The sequence below is a fragment of the Cavia porcellus genome, unplaced genomic scaffold (genome assembly GCF_034190915.1).
Source record: "Cavia porcellus strain 051 isolate PalLab524CR breed Dunkin Hartley unplaced genomic scaffold, mCavPor4.1 scaffold_22, whole genome shotgun sequence".
Lineage (NCBI taxonomy): Eukaryota > Metazoa > Chordata > Mammalia > Rodentia > Caviidae > Cavia > Cavia porcellus.
Genome location: NW_026947505.1, coordinates 16,275,011 through 16,289,479, shown reverse-complemented (window position 1 = coordinate 16,289,479; position 14,469 = coordinate 16,275,011). Strand labels below are relative to the sequence as shown.

At 39.2% G+C, this 14,469-nt stretch overlaps 1 long non-coding RNA gene across 1 annotated transcript; it reads right to left on the bottom strand.

Moving 5' to 3' along the window:
• Positions 1–3,033: 3,033 nt before the first annotated feature.
• Positions 3,034–4,306, bottom strand: LOC134472236 (uncharacterized). The gene is made up of 3 exons (XR_010042130.1): positions 4,127–4,306; positions 3,385–3,469; positions 3,034–3,265 (listed from the first exon to the last, which is right to left on the bottom strand). It is a non-coding gene; the product is annotated as an uncharacterized LOC134472236 (long non-coding RNA).
• Between the last annotated feature and the right edge of the window lie 10,163 nt (positions 4,307–14,469).

Here is a 14,469-nt window from a genome sequence, read left to right as displayed (position 1 = left end):
TATCAGGACGTACTTTGGAGGAATATCAGAGTATTCTTTTGTGGTCTGCTTCTGGGACAAAGCACGGGAGAAGATCAGACAGTCTTCCTGCTTCAGTGGTTTTGTCAAATGCCAAGATGCCATGTTTGGGGATTGTATGTTCTGATCCCCATCATCTGTTTCTCTCTTTGACCAGCTTTGTTTGACCCTGCTCCTCTCCTCTTTGCCTGGGTAGGGACATCTGTGAGGAATCTCAGGTTCCATTTCCAGTGGTTGGAACCCAGATGACTCATGTCTGTGGCCTTGTAAACAGCCAAAGCAGACCTCACGGTGGACACACACACTTGGCAAGTCTAGAGGGACAGTAAGTGCAGATTTGGCCCTGGGTGGATGCGGCAGTGTGGGACATCCTTCTGTAGCTTGGGTGAACATTGTCCCCCACTAGGCTTGCATGGGTGACAAAGGCTGAATGGGCTCAGTCAAAAGAGATACGAAGACTTGGGAAGGCGAATAGGACCACTTGGAGCAGAGCTGCAGCTCTAGGGTCAAGGGTGGAGATTTTGGGAGCCAAAGAAGAGACAATGGAAGGAGGACATCAATCCCTTGTTTTCTCACTGTGGAATTCCAGCGGGAAACAAGTCAGCCCGAGAACAGCAAACTACTCAATCAAGGTCGCCTTGTGTTCTCTTTGTGCCTGAGTATTTCAGGGAAGCTGGGCCCAGGAAGATGCTCAGGCAGAGAGGTGTGGAGGAGGTAAGCGGGGGAGAGCAGGGCTGAAAGGCTACACTCACCTTCTCTAGCAGGCAGGGGAGGGTACTGAGCACTGGGTCGGGTGGAGTCTTCTCTATCATGGGACTGCATGTTCTGGACACCAAAGATGATAGAATATGTGACTATAGTGATTGTAGGTACATATATAATGCAAAGGAGAAAACAAAAGATCCAAAGGGCTACCAGAATTTTTATCCTGGTGAAGACTGCCAACCCAGAATAAAGCTTGAAAGGGACAGAAGAAATAAAAACAAAGCTGTGTTTGGATAACGTCGTAAGACCTGTTTGTTCAACAAACTGGTCATAGCAAGATGACTTGACTGAAATAGGCTCCCATTGTCTCTGTCCAGGCCACATAAAAGCCTCTATCCTAGGGGAGATGGGTTCCAGGGAGGACCTGGAAGCTGGATGGTATGGAATTAGGAGACCTGTGCCCCCCACCCTCATGCATCTTCTGATTTTCTCTGGGAAGTTAGATGGGGGTGATGCTTTTCCCTGTCATCCCCCTGTTATGGTTTATGACTGTGTCCCTCAGGCCTCATGAGTTTGCATTGTGTATTTGTGATTGGTTCATTGTCTAGTGCTTGGATTGATGGTGTCAGTGCTCCACCCACATAGGGGTGGAGCCAGGATGTGGTGTAATGGCAGGAAGAAGGTGTGTCTTACTCTTTGCTGGTTCCTGCTTGCTGCTGGTGGCCATCATGAAGTACAGCCCAGCCATGCCCACCTGCCTTGGAGCCAACTGAGTGTGGACTTAAACCTCCAAAAACTGTAAGAAATAAACCTTTCCTTTCCCAACTTTGGGCTTCAGGTATTTTGTCTCAGCGACAATTAAAAAATAACTAAGACAGCCCCCCTTCTCCTTGAAGTTTGGGGGATCAGAGTGGAGAGAACCTTTGCTTCATTTCTGGGGTAAGTGCCAGAGAAGTGTTGCCCCAGGATAGACGTGACCTCACTGCTGTCTTTGTGGTCAGTGATAAGAACAGACATCACAGGGGGCTTGTTACAGCTTGACATGGTAGATGACTACCTGGGTCCCCACTGCCAGGTGAGTCTTTCTGAGCACTGAGTGCCAACTTCTCAATCAATCCTGATCAACCTCAATGGGGGAAGAAACAATGGCTCCCAGATAAAAGGCTGAATCAGCAAAAATCATACATAACGATATGATCACCACTGATACCTTTCCCTTTGACTACCAGGTCATGTCCCATGACTATACAGCAAGAAAGTAAAAACAATGATAAAATAGAACATGTCTTAGTTATTTTTCTTGTTACTAAAACAAAATACCCCACATCCAAAGTTAAAGGAGGAAAGACTTATTTCAGCTCACACTTTGTAGAGGTTTCAGTCCACCTGGCTGGCGTTAAGGTAGCACAGCATCACAGAGGAGAAACAGTCCATGGTGTGGCCGGCAGAAGGCAGCGAGCAGACCGGCAGCAACTTGCCCTTCCCTTTCGTCCCATCCAGGATGTTAGCCTTTTGGGAGGTGCCACCCAGAACTATGCTAATTCCAATCAGTGATCTAATTTAGTACCCACTTTTTGGTCCAGCATCACATGCCCTTCAGCCACTCTGAAGAAAAGCCCCACCTATGAGCATGGAAAGCTTTGCAGGGCACACTCAATACAAGGTAGTAATGCCAAATGTCCAGAAATCCTTGGTAAGAAATCCTGAGACACTTCTTGAGAGCATAGTTTTTTCTCACATGCTTCATGTTAAAGGCTTGCTATTAGCACAAGGTTTGCAAGATTTAAGGAAGAAATAATGTAGATCCTCCTTGTGTGAGTCAGCTTTCTGTTGCTGTGACAAAATACCTAAGACAATCCACTTAAAAGAGGGAAGGTTTCTTTTACAGTTTCATGGTCGGCTGACTGTTGCTTCTGGACTTGCCTTGGGGAGCTGATGAGGGGGCCGGCAAGGCTGCTGATCTCCGGTTGTGGCTTGGCAGGTAAGGCGAGAAGGGAGAGAGTGGGGAGGGGGGTGGCAAATGAACCACAGGTCAGATCCTGACCCCAGAAAAATGGCTCAGCAAAAACTGCCTTTCCAGGAAGGATTTTCAGTTAGAGGCCTTAGAAAGAGCTGCAGATGTCTGGACCTACAAAAAATGAAATGGGAAGTCTTTTCTCTCTGAACTCTGGATTTGGAGGCAACAATCTGGCAATCGTGCAAGACCAAAATAAAATACTGTCCTAGGGTTCATTAGTAACTCGAAAACATCAAAAGGAAAGGACTCCTAAAAGAATGAGGAAACAAACCATCCACACACATTTGCATTAGACTATTTTTTTAAACTAAGTTTATTGGTACATTTTAGGTACACACAGTGATCACATTCATTATAGAGGACATCAGACTCTTTTTGTCATGGTATTATTTGTGCTGTTAAGAGACAAGCATGAGTAAGTGCTGGGTGTGGTGGCACATGCTTGTAATCCTAGCACTCAGAAGGCCGAGGCAGGAGGATTGATCGTCATGAGTTCAAGGCTAGACTTAACTGCCTAGCAAGACCCTGTCTCAAAAAAAAAAAAAAAAAAAAAAAGAATAAGCAGATAATTATATTTTCTCCCAATTTCTAATTATTCTTTTTAAAAATGAATGAAGGAGGAAAGAATTAACATTTAGTCATACCTTTTTGATATAAGAGGAAAACATCTTACTCTTTATGTATCATTGTAGATATGTGTTTAAAAATAGTGGTCTCATAACTAGAGAGCTGAAATGGAAGCCAAGAAAATGGGAAACATGGATATTTCTCAGTGTTGTAGCTTGGCATAACTGATGCCATCTTGTGCCCTGTAGTTGACTCATGCCCTGTATTTGACCCAGAAGAATGGAAAATTACTCAGGGTACAAGTCCCGTGAGAAAAGCACAATGAGCTGTACCCACAAAAGAGAAAAATTAATCTGCTCAACAAAGAAGCAGGATACAGGTGTCAACCAAAATTAATGTAAGATTCTAGCTAAATTGTCTCCAACAGGGTGTCTTGTTTTGCATTTTCTGTAACTTTCCATTTCAGGGCCACACGGTTGGACTCTGAAACAGGAGTCTATGGGAGTGGTTGCTGAGCTCAGCTAATAAAATTCCAAAATTCAAAGTAAGGACTCAAATGCTTATAAAATCAACCTTTACACGGTCTATATAGTAAACATCAGTTGGGGGCATGCGCAGTTCTATGAATCTGTACACATAATCTGTGTTCTTATAATCACCCTCCCAGAAAAGGGATGGAACAATTTTAATCACCCTCAAAACACTTTCAAACTTCCCTGTGTCTTCAGATCTTCCTCCCCCAACCCTAGATAACCATTTGTCTAAGAACAGAGGTTCTTTCATTTTTGCCTTTAAGGAAGATACGTACTTCGTACTTACTTGAAACTGAGTTTTTTCACTTGGCGTAATACGTAAATAATTGTCTTTTTGTTGTGCTGCTGTTGAGTATGAGATAAGAGAGCAGGAAAGACAGTGATAGCAGAACGTGCACAGACTACATCTTCACATCCTACAGCAGTGGAGAAGTAAATAAGGCGCTATTGAAACTCGTATGCAACAAGGGCTTCATCTATTTAAAGCATGCGCAGTCCAACCTGCCCTTTCTATTTTGGGCATGTTCAAATATACATCCTCTGGAGGCCTGCTACAGGCAAAGTCACCTCCCCACAGGCTTTCCTTAGCCTTTGCATATGAAAATATAATTATTTGCTTTTTAATTAAATTTGTTGTTGGTTGGGCACTGAGGTGATTCTATTGCCAGCAAGATAATCCCTAGCAGCACATTTTCCTGTTCCCTGGAAAAGTGCTGACCTTCCTGGCTGTCCTGGCTTTATTCAGCAGGGCTATGCTGCCCAGCACCATTTCCCATTCCACAAAATCAAGCTGGAAATCTACACAGAGCAAGAAAAAGCGTGCCTCGCATCTTACTGCCCAAGGGACATTTCTGGCTTCCACGACAATGGATGCATTTCTTTGGCTGATAAGTCCTGCTCTTTTGTATGCTGGAAAGCATTATGTGGTAAGGAATTAATATTGTACCCTGGCATTACTACTGAGGTTAACATATTAGTAAATAGTGAGATCAATACCTGCTGAGTAAATAAAAGCAGCAGCCTCCATTTCCAGCTATCTACACACACACACACACACACACACATATGTCATGTAGGGGTGGGAGAAAGTTTTGCAATTTGAAATAGGAAGGCTGGCGAACAGTGTACACTGCAAATTGGTTTTCTCTTATGCTTTTAATGAATGCTTCCATAAGGACAAAAATGTCCTGTGGGATGTGCAAGATGGACCATGGAGCCTAGATAATAGCTATGTGAAAACTGACTTGACGAAGTCAAATGCTTATTATCAGGCCATTTGAATTGATCAAGTTTGCCAGTGGGCTCAATTCTGTACTTCCTGGAGTTTTCCTTAAAATGTGTTACAGTTATAGATGGATTTGATTTCAGTTTTAATTTCTTATTAAATTTCCTTTGAGGTTGACCATGTCCTCTGTTTGCTGATAGCAACTTCATACTTGGGAATTATGAAAAACTTGCTTTCAGACAGCAGAGTAGTCCAACCACCAACCCGAGCCCTGACAGCTATTTATATTACCATTGTGCTGAGCATACTAGAAAACTGTTCAGCGATTGGTCTCTTCCCCTGGAGAAAGATGAAATACTGCATTAAGACTGAAAAAATGAGTAGATCATTGTCCATAACTCATTGGACCCACAGTTAACTATACTTCCTCTGGCCGGGTAACCCTCCCCTGAAGGGGAATATTAGGATGAAATGTCTCTTCTTGAACTGCATAGATTTTGCTGCCATCAAGCAGCAGGAAAGGCTTCCTCCTTGGGCTCTCATTACTCCCTGAACACGTGCCTATTACCATTGCTTTAATGCAGCTGTAGGACTTCAGGGATGGACACATTTGATTTTTTGTCCAGAAAGGAGTTCAATAAAAATATGTTCCAATAAATGCTTATGTATTGGGAATTATCATTTTACCATTGTTTCTAGAGCTAACAAGTAATACATGATGGCTTTGGAAACGGAAGTTTGGGGTCTCCTCTGGCATAGAGAGGGAGTTATCAGCCAGGTTTTCCCTCCCTGGTCCATGAGGCCAACGTTTGTGACAGAGCTCATGTAGTATTTTGCTTTACAGTTGCTGTTTATTACCTTTCTTATTCTGGACAACTTACCAACATCTAATTCTGAAGGCTTAATACTCTCAAATATGCTTGCCCTGTTTAGTTCTGGAAGAATTCCGCCCTGAGCAGGGTGGCATGATTGGTGCCATACCAAAGGCAGAAAACCACCAAAGTGGTGAGGAGTATTGTCACCCTTTAGCCACGACTGTGCCTCTCCTAAATGGAGTACACTGCTCTTTCCCCAGTAACATGGGATTCTTTGCAATCTGAACTTCTAAGCATCCTGCCTCTTCTCCCAGTGCCACTCCCGGGAATCTATTCTGAACTTCCACCTTTAGTAGGGTTGAAATAGCAATAAGCAAATGAAACCTTTTGCCATAATAGAAATCTGGGCACAATGTGTAACACAACTGTGTTCAACCATTGACCAACAGGCAGCATAAACTTTTCTTTTTTGAAAGGAGGACACAAAAAGCCTAAGTATCTTAGCTTTCAGCTCAAAGTCAAATTCCAGATAGGGATGGCATCCAAAAAGTATTGAAAGAAGTTGGAATCATGGAAGCCAGGATTGCTGAACGTTGTGGGACAGAGTTCTGGAAATGTGGGAGTTCCACGGATCTGTACAGGGCTCCTCTTTGCTCTTTGCTAAGTCTCAAGCAACACAAATGCAGAGTGAAATTCCACAAGGCAAAGAAAGCCTAGAGTGTTCTAAACAGAACAATTTGCAGAGCTCACAAGAGACAGGGAAACGTAACTGGGCTGGGAAAAGTGGAGATCCCAGCGGATAATGAGAACTGAGGAAATCAGAACTGGCTCTGGGATGAACATAACACTGGACTCATTCTAGCAAAGACTAAAAAGAGAATGCTGATTATCAAACCGGCCTACTATTTTCTAAAACAAAGACCTTCTCATTAAAAGAAAGAAGCAAAACTCCCATACTCAACAACCTAAAAATCACAGAATTCAGCGTTTAGTAAAAAATTACTAGGGTTACTTAGACGCATGAACTGTGACCCATACCAAGGGCAAAAATTACCTATGAAAGTAAACTGGAAAATAACAGAGATGATAAAATTATTATACAAGACTTTTCAGGATGTGAATTATAACTATACAGTGTTTAAAGGAAAACATAAACATAATGAGAGAAAAAGAAGACAAAAATGGACCTTTCAGGAATAATCCAAGACCTACTGCACAGTTTTCACTGGATAGGATTAACACCAGCTTAGGTACTGCAGAAGAAAAAAATTAATGGAATTGAAGATAGAAGTAGAATCTATCAAAAATAATTGGAAAAACTCAGAGACTTAATGATCTAATGAACAGTAAAAAAGAATCGGACATGCTTGTAACCAGAGGACACTGTGGTATGGTGAAAGGCAGAGAAAAAATGAGAGAAATAATATCTGAAACATTTTCCAAATTTTATGAAGGCAAAAAATCCCAATTTAAGAAGCTCAACAAAACATAACAAGAACAAACATCCATAAGTCTGCACTGTGCACATCCAGGCTCGCAACAAAGCACAATCAGATTTCTAAAAATCAGTTACACAAGATAGGAAAAACACTGATTGAAAGCCATACAAATCACCATTAAAGCAATGAAAAAAAAATGTCAATATGGAATTCTATGACCTGGAAAGATACTCTTCAAAAATTAACCCTCCACAGCACTCTAGTTAGAAACAAGACATGAGAAAATCAGTTATCCTTGGACCTACATTTCAAGAAATGTTGAAGAAAATTCTTTATGTAGGACAAAAATGATATGAACTCAAACACAAACTCATACAGAAGTAGGTAAAGAACATAAAACAATAAAACCATGGGAAAGCAACATTTTTTTCAATCAAAAAAGTATTATTCAAAAAATAAGATTCCATTTTATGCTGGGAACAGCAAGCCACTTTCATTATAAAGACATACATTTGAAATAAAAGGCTGAGAAATATATGCCACGAGGACACCATGTGTAAGAGAGTTAGCTCAAGTACAATAATATTGAGCAAAGTAGACTTTTCAGGGATAAAGTGGGTCATTTCATAAAGATAAAGGGAAAAATTCACCCAGGAGATAAAACATTAAATATGAATGAGTCCAATAACTCAGCTTAAAGATCTATGAAGCAAAAATGGACAGAACCGAGGAACACTGTCAGCTAACTTGACCGATGTTTAGAGAGCATTCCACCCAAGATCAGTGCGGCACATTCTTTTCAGATGTGCAGAAAAGGTTCACCAAAATTAACCGTATCCAGGCCACAGAATACATCTTAAGAAACTAAAAAAACACTCTGTAATGCAGATCACGTTGTCTAACCAGAGAGGAATTATATTGGAAAGAAATAAAAGAAAGATATCTGATGCCTAAATAATTAGAAATTAAACAACAAATTTACCAATAATCCACTTGTCAAAGGAACAGCCACAAGGGCAATTATAAATTATTAAAAACAAAAATGAAGCATTCTGAAATTTACGAATACTCAAGTAGTGATTAGAGAGTAACATAGCTTTTGACAGTGTAGTAAAGGAAAGAAGTCGTGATACAGTGATCTAAGCTGTCTGAAAAGCCAGAGGGAGAAGAAATCAAACCCAAACTAAGAGGAAATAATGAGGATAAGAAAAGAAATAAATGAATTAAAAAATGGACACACAAGTGAGAAATTTTTACAAAGAAACAGACACTCATTCCATGAAAAAATCAATTAAGTTGATAAAATATTTACCAGACTAACCAAAAAATAGAAAAAAGATGCAAATTTACTAATATTGGGAGTTAATGAAGAACGATTTCTATAGGTCTTACAGCCATTTAAAAGAAAAAAGGGAAATTTAAAAAGTATGCAAATAAATTAAAAACTTAGACAAAATGGACAAATTCTTTGAAACCTGTTATCTCCACCGACTTAAGGGAAAAAATGAAAATAGTGCTATGTTTATTATTGAAATTAAATTCATAATGAAAATCCTTCCTACAAAGAAAACCATAGGCTCAAAGTATTTTACTATTGAATTCAATTTTTTAAAAACATCATATCAATCTTTCACAAACTATTTCAGATACTAGAAGGGAGATATTATTGTTTTCAGTTCATCTTATGAAGCAAGCATAACCTGACACCAAAATTACAACAATGCAAAAGGAAAAATCTAAAGATAACTCATGTGTCACTGAATAATGAGTCATTCATGCGCAGATGAAAAATAAGTAATAAAACTTAGTAAATAAAATCTAGCACTATGTGTGTATTTGTACCAATTATGAGAAAGTATGGTTTATATTGATATTGAAAAGTTGACTAAATATTTGAAAAATCTATGTAATTTACTACAGTAATAAAGAGAAAACCATATGAAAAAACCAAAAGACAGAGGGCAAGCACTTGATACAATTCAACAGTCTTTCATTATAAATAAAAACTCTTATTAAAATAGGAAAAGAAAGGAACTTGCTGATTAAGAATAATTATTAAAATCCTATCAGTAGCATCATTAGTTAATGGTGGACGACTGAGTACTTTTCCCATAGGATCAGAAGTAAGGATGCTCCCTCTCATAATTTCTATTTAGGTTTCACTGTGGGTTCTAGCCAATGCATGAAGACAAGAAAAAATAATAAAAGGAACACAAGTGGGAAAGGAATAAATAAATTGGGCTTTGTTCCCAGATGACATGATTTATACATAGAAGTCCTTAGAGACTATTAAAAGCTGGTAGAACTAAGAGTTTAGCAACTTTATGGGATACACACAGGATCAATACATAAAATTTACTCCTATCTTTAACATATTAACAATGACAACTGGGTATTAAATTTTTTAAATCCCAAGTACAGTAGTGTCTAAAAACATAAAAAGCTTAGAAAAAATATAGAATATAGTAGAGAGTTTTCAAATAGAAAAAGGACCAAGAGATGTTAGGAGACAAGAGAAAAAGAATGTAAAAAAAAATTAAAAGAGAGCCAGGCCTAGTGGCACACGCCTATAATCCCAGCACTCGGGAGGCTGAGGCAAGAGGATCATTGTGAGTTCAAGACCAGCCTGGATTACAAATTAAGCTCAAGGCCAGCCTGTACTACATAGCAAGACTCTGTCTCAAAAAGACCAAAAAAAAAAAATTCTCTATACATGTACGAGCTGCATACAATGGATATATCCATTATATACTGGAAGCATGTACTAATAAAAAAGGAAAATATATAAGATTGATATAGTGGACATTATAAAACCTTACAAAGAGGAATTAAAGATTTGACCACCTACAGAGCTATTCCAATTTTTTTAATTGGAAGGCTTAGTAATGTTCACTTAGTAATCAGTTCTCCCCAAGTTAACCTATGAGTTCAATGCATCCTTTGAGGTCCAGTTTGCTCTCAGGTTGGGGATGGGGGTTCCTTTGAGATGGTTCATTCTTTCATTCCACTGAACTGAATTTGCAGCATTGACCTCATGGGCCCCGGAGTTTGTGCCACATGTGTATTATGATTTTTTTTTACTTGTCCTCTCATTATATTTGAGATTTTGGAAGCATGCCTGCATGATGGAATTATTTTATAGTGAAGGTGATGATATCTCAAAATTAAACTTTGTAAGATTTTTCCGGTTTAAAATTAATGCACCATAGAAATGATTCAAGATATAAAAAGGGTGAATGAAGTAGTGATGTGTACTTGAGATCAGCTATTTCAGGTTTATTGGCGTTCCTATTATATTAATTGCCAAAACATATATTTATTCTTCCTTTTCATAAAACAACTCCAATAATTAGGGCCACAGCTGGCGACGGTTGAACTGATGGGCTCTGGTTATACTCACTGGAAAAGAAGTTGATAACAATTATTTTACTTTTTGTCGCCTTACTTTTTGTTGTTGTTGTCTTACGTTTTTGAAGGGTAGTCTATAGACCTGATAAGTGGACAAACCCAGGACACCTCTTAAAATTCAGAGCTTCAAAACCTGCTTCACATTAATTCCATTAGGCTCTCCACTTGAAATGACTTTCAAGTCTATGATCCCCAGCAACATCCACTCCACAGCTTGAATTTTGGGCTCCCTTGAAATTTCCTCTACCAGATCGATTACTCTGTTGCCTTTAAACTCAGTCTCAGGCTGGGGATTTAGCTCAGCAGCATAAGCACCTGCCTGGCAAGCACGTGATTATAAGTTCAATGCCTGGCTAAAAAAAAAAAGTAAACTCAGTCTCACACCAAGTATTAGGGCATGGACAAAATGTAGACAAGTGTTCCCAAATGTAACACAAATGACTTCTAGTCCTATTCTTGAGTCATCATTACACCTGAAACCTTCTAAGCATAACTTTACTGTCTACATTCATATCATGATTCTAGTCTTCTGAACTCACATGAGAATTGCCCATCAAGTTCTGCTTGGAGGATTCCATACCTTTTCTGGCTGGATTTTTAAAATTCCACCCCCAAAGTACTTCCCTAGCTTCTAAATCATATCATCAGGTACAGTCACAAACAATAAATCCACTTTCTTGTACCAACATTCTGTATTAATCAGCTTCCTATTGTTGGAACAAAATACCTGACACACAGGACTTAAAGGAGGAAGAGTTTATTTTTGCTCAGGATTTCAGAAGTTTCAGTCAGTGGTCCATGGCTCTGAGGCATAAACATCATGGCACAAGGGCATGCTGGGAAAAGGCTGCTAACTCGTGACAGTCAGGCAGCAAAACCAAGGAGGCTCCTGAGAAGAGGCAGCAGGACCAATTACAGGCCCCAGTGTCAAGCCCCCACACCAAAAGTGTGCCTTACTAATCTCTGTGTCTCACAAAATAATCAAGTTCTAATCAAGATTAGAAATCATTGAATCATAGCTCATAGAGTCTTTGAAAGACAACCCTACCATGCCCTACAGGAAAGTAGAGTATGGTGTGATATAGTACATACAGTGCTTGTCAGAATTTTAAGACTTTTCCATACATATCCTATACAATACAGTAATTTAATTTTGCCACACATTTTAGAAGCCCTGAGGACATGAGAGGTTAGGTAACTGGCACAAAGGATGCATAGTGGGTAAGCAGCAACCCTGACACTCAACATCAGTCTCCTCATGCTCTTTCGATTATGCTATGGTTACAGAACTATTCCTGGGCCACCACACTACCCAATTACTAGGCATATCCACTCATCCTGGATGAATAAATTCTGTGATTTTTCCTTCTGTCTTAGGAATTTTTTTCTTCTGTGCCTCTTTCCTTGCACATCTTCAGATTGTTAGTTGTTCATATTTCATCTCTGTTCGTCTGGAAACAAGCACAATGGGGACAGAGAGATTATGGTAGGCTCCATGGTAAGATGAAGTTACTGATAATCTGCATTCAAGCCAATAAGATTGTTGAAATTTAGATAAGAGGACAACTATTCTAAAGGTACAGGTATGTATCTGTGATTAAAAGAGGTATGCTGTTTCAAAATACACCTCTCTACAATCATCTCTACTGCTCCTTGATGATTGTCTTTCATGCAACCTGTGTCATTTTCTTTTTCAGGGATACTATTTCCTGCTCTTTTCAGATGCAAGTTTGGTGGGGAGATGGAGAATCTGCTTGTTTATATCACATCCTCGGGTAAGTGACTTTGATCTCAATTTATCCTATTCTCAGAGTTAACCAAATACATGTGTTATGGTTTGTGTTTGGATGGCCCCCCAAAACCTCATGCAATTATGGACACAGCTGAGTCTAGCGTTGATGATTGGTTTGTTGTCTGGTGCTGGGATTGGTAGTGTGAATGCTGCACCCAACTAGGGGTGGAACTGGCGTACAGGGAAGGAAGAAGGTGCATCTTTGCTCTTTTGCTCTTTTTGTTCTTGCTGTTTGCGGTGGCCATGAATGACTGCCCCACCATGCCATCCTACCTTGGAGCCAGCTGAGTATAGACTGAAACCCCCAAAACTATAAAAAATAAACCTCCCCTTACTTCACTTTGGGCATCAGATATTTTGTCTCAATAATGAGAGAAAATAACCAAGGTACTTTGTAAGGTATAAAAGCATCTTCAGTGGATTAATACTTTTGTTTTCCATTACCATGAATTACAAAAATGTTAGAAAGGTAGAATTCTCTCTCTCTCTCTCCAGAAAGAACCTTCTGAATCAGATCATAAGGCTTTGATGACATCTATGTGTATATATAGTTTTTGCTGTTTGGAGTAAGTCAGTTATCAAGACAATGCGCAACAAGTTCCTCAATGGCTGAGTGACGTAGAAGACCTGTGCTAGGCCCAGGGAACCTTCAAGGTTCTCCCAGATGTATTTTTAATGCTCTTGTCCAGCTCCTTCCATTACGGTTAAGGTTTGGGTTCTGAGAGTTTGAGCAGGGATGAGAAATGAAATCCTCCACCAGGGACACAATTAATATAATCTCTTTTACTTAATCTCCCTTAACCTGTCCAATCCAGTTATCAGTTGTCTTTTCATGATTTAGCAATCAACAATGGAAAGAATGAGTCCAAATGACCCTCATCTCAGAGTGATTTGCAATGTGTGTACCAATAAAAACATTAGATATTTCCATTTTCCTTAACAACTTTCTGACTATTTTGACAATAGACTCCTTAGCTGGACATCAAGATGATTGAATAATTAGTAAAATTAAAAATCACCAAGCACCAAGCACACCACTTACCCTGTATTTTAATATAAAAACCTTGGCACAGACTCAAAAGCCTTGACACCAATGTAGAATTTCTTTGTGCTCTGTGACTACTGAGTACCAGAGGAAACCTGGCCCTGGCATACCCAGTCGCCATGCTGTTTTTATCATCCTAGCTCAGTGCAGTGTTGGGTTTTATAGTAGACATTCTCACAGTTACTTGAAATAGTAGTCTTGCTAGTTATTTTTTCTAAAATAAATAAAATATCAATAACTACCATCAGATGGTAGATGAAAAAGCCTTAAAATATTTTGAAGAGTAGGAAATGCAGAATTCTAAGTATTCCTTTGATTTCTTCTTTCCTGGATCCATATTTTAGGTCAAAGTATAATTTCATTGTACAGTATACTATAAAACTCATACAAACTTAAAAATGACATGGTTTCTCCTATATGAGACACTCAAATTATAAATAAAGAGCAAAATGAAAGATAGATAATAAAAAGCAGGGAGACAGAGTTTTCTCAAATGGAAATGTGATCCAGAGATGGAGGGAGGGTGATGGGAGGGGAGAGAAAGGGGTAGAAAAATGAAGATGTGTCCTGTCCAGCACCAACTCTGCACAAGGAATGGAAACGTGCTGTACTGCAGACATGTGCCAATAACATAAAAAAAATACACGTTTTAAGGGCATAGTTTGTCTTTACATTTTTAGAGTAATTAAAATGTTAGAAAATAAAGCCGAGCAAGGATTTTTATAAAAATTCACATGAACATGAAACAAATTGAGTAAGCAAACTATCAGAATTCCTCACAGGTGTTAACCTAGCTTGATTTATAGGTGTGTCACTTCCTACTCTCAAGAATCAGTTAATTCCATGCTAGAGAAAAAAATCTGCAATGGAAAAAATATTATAAATTGCTTACTTTATAAAACAAA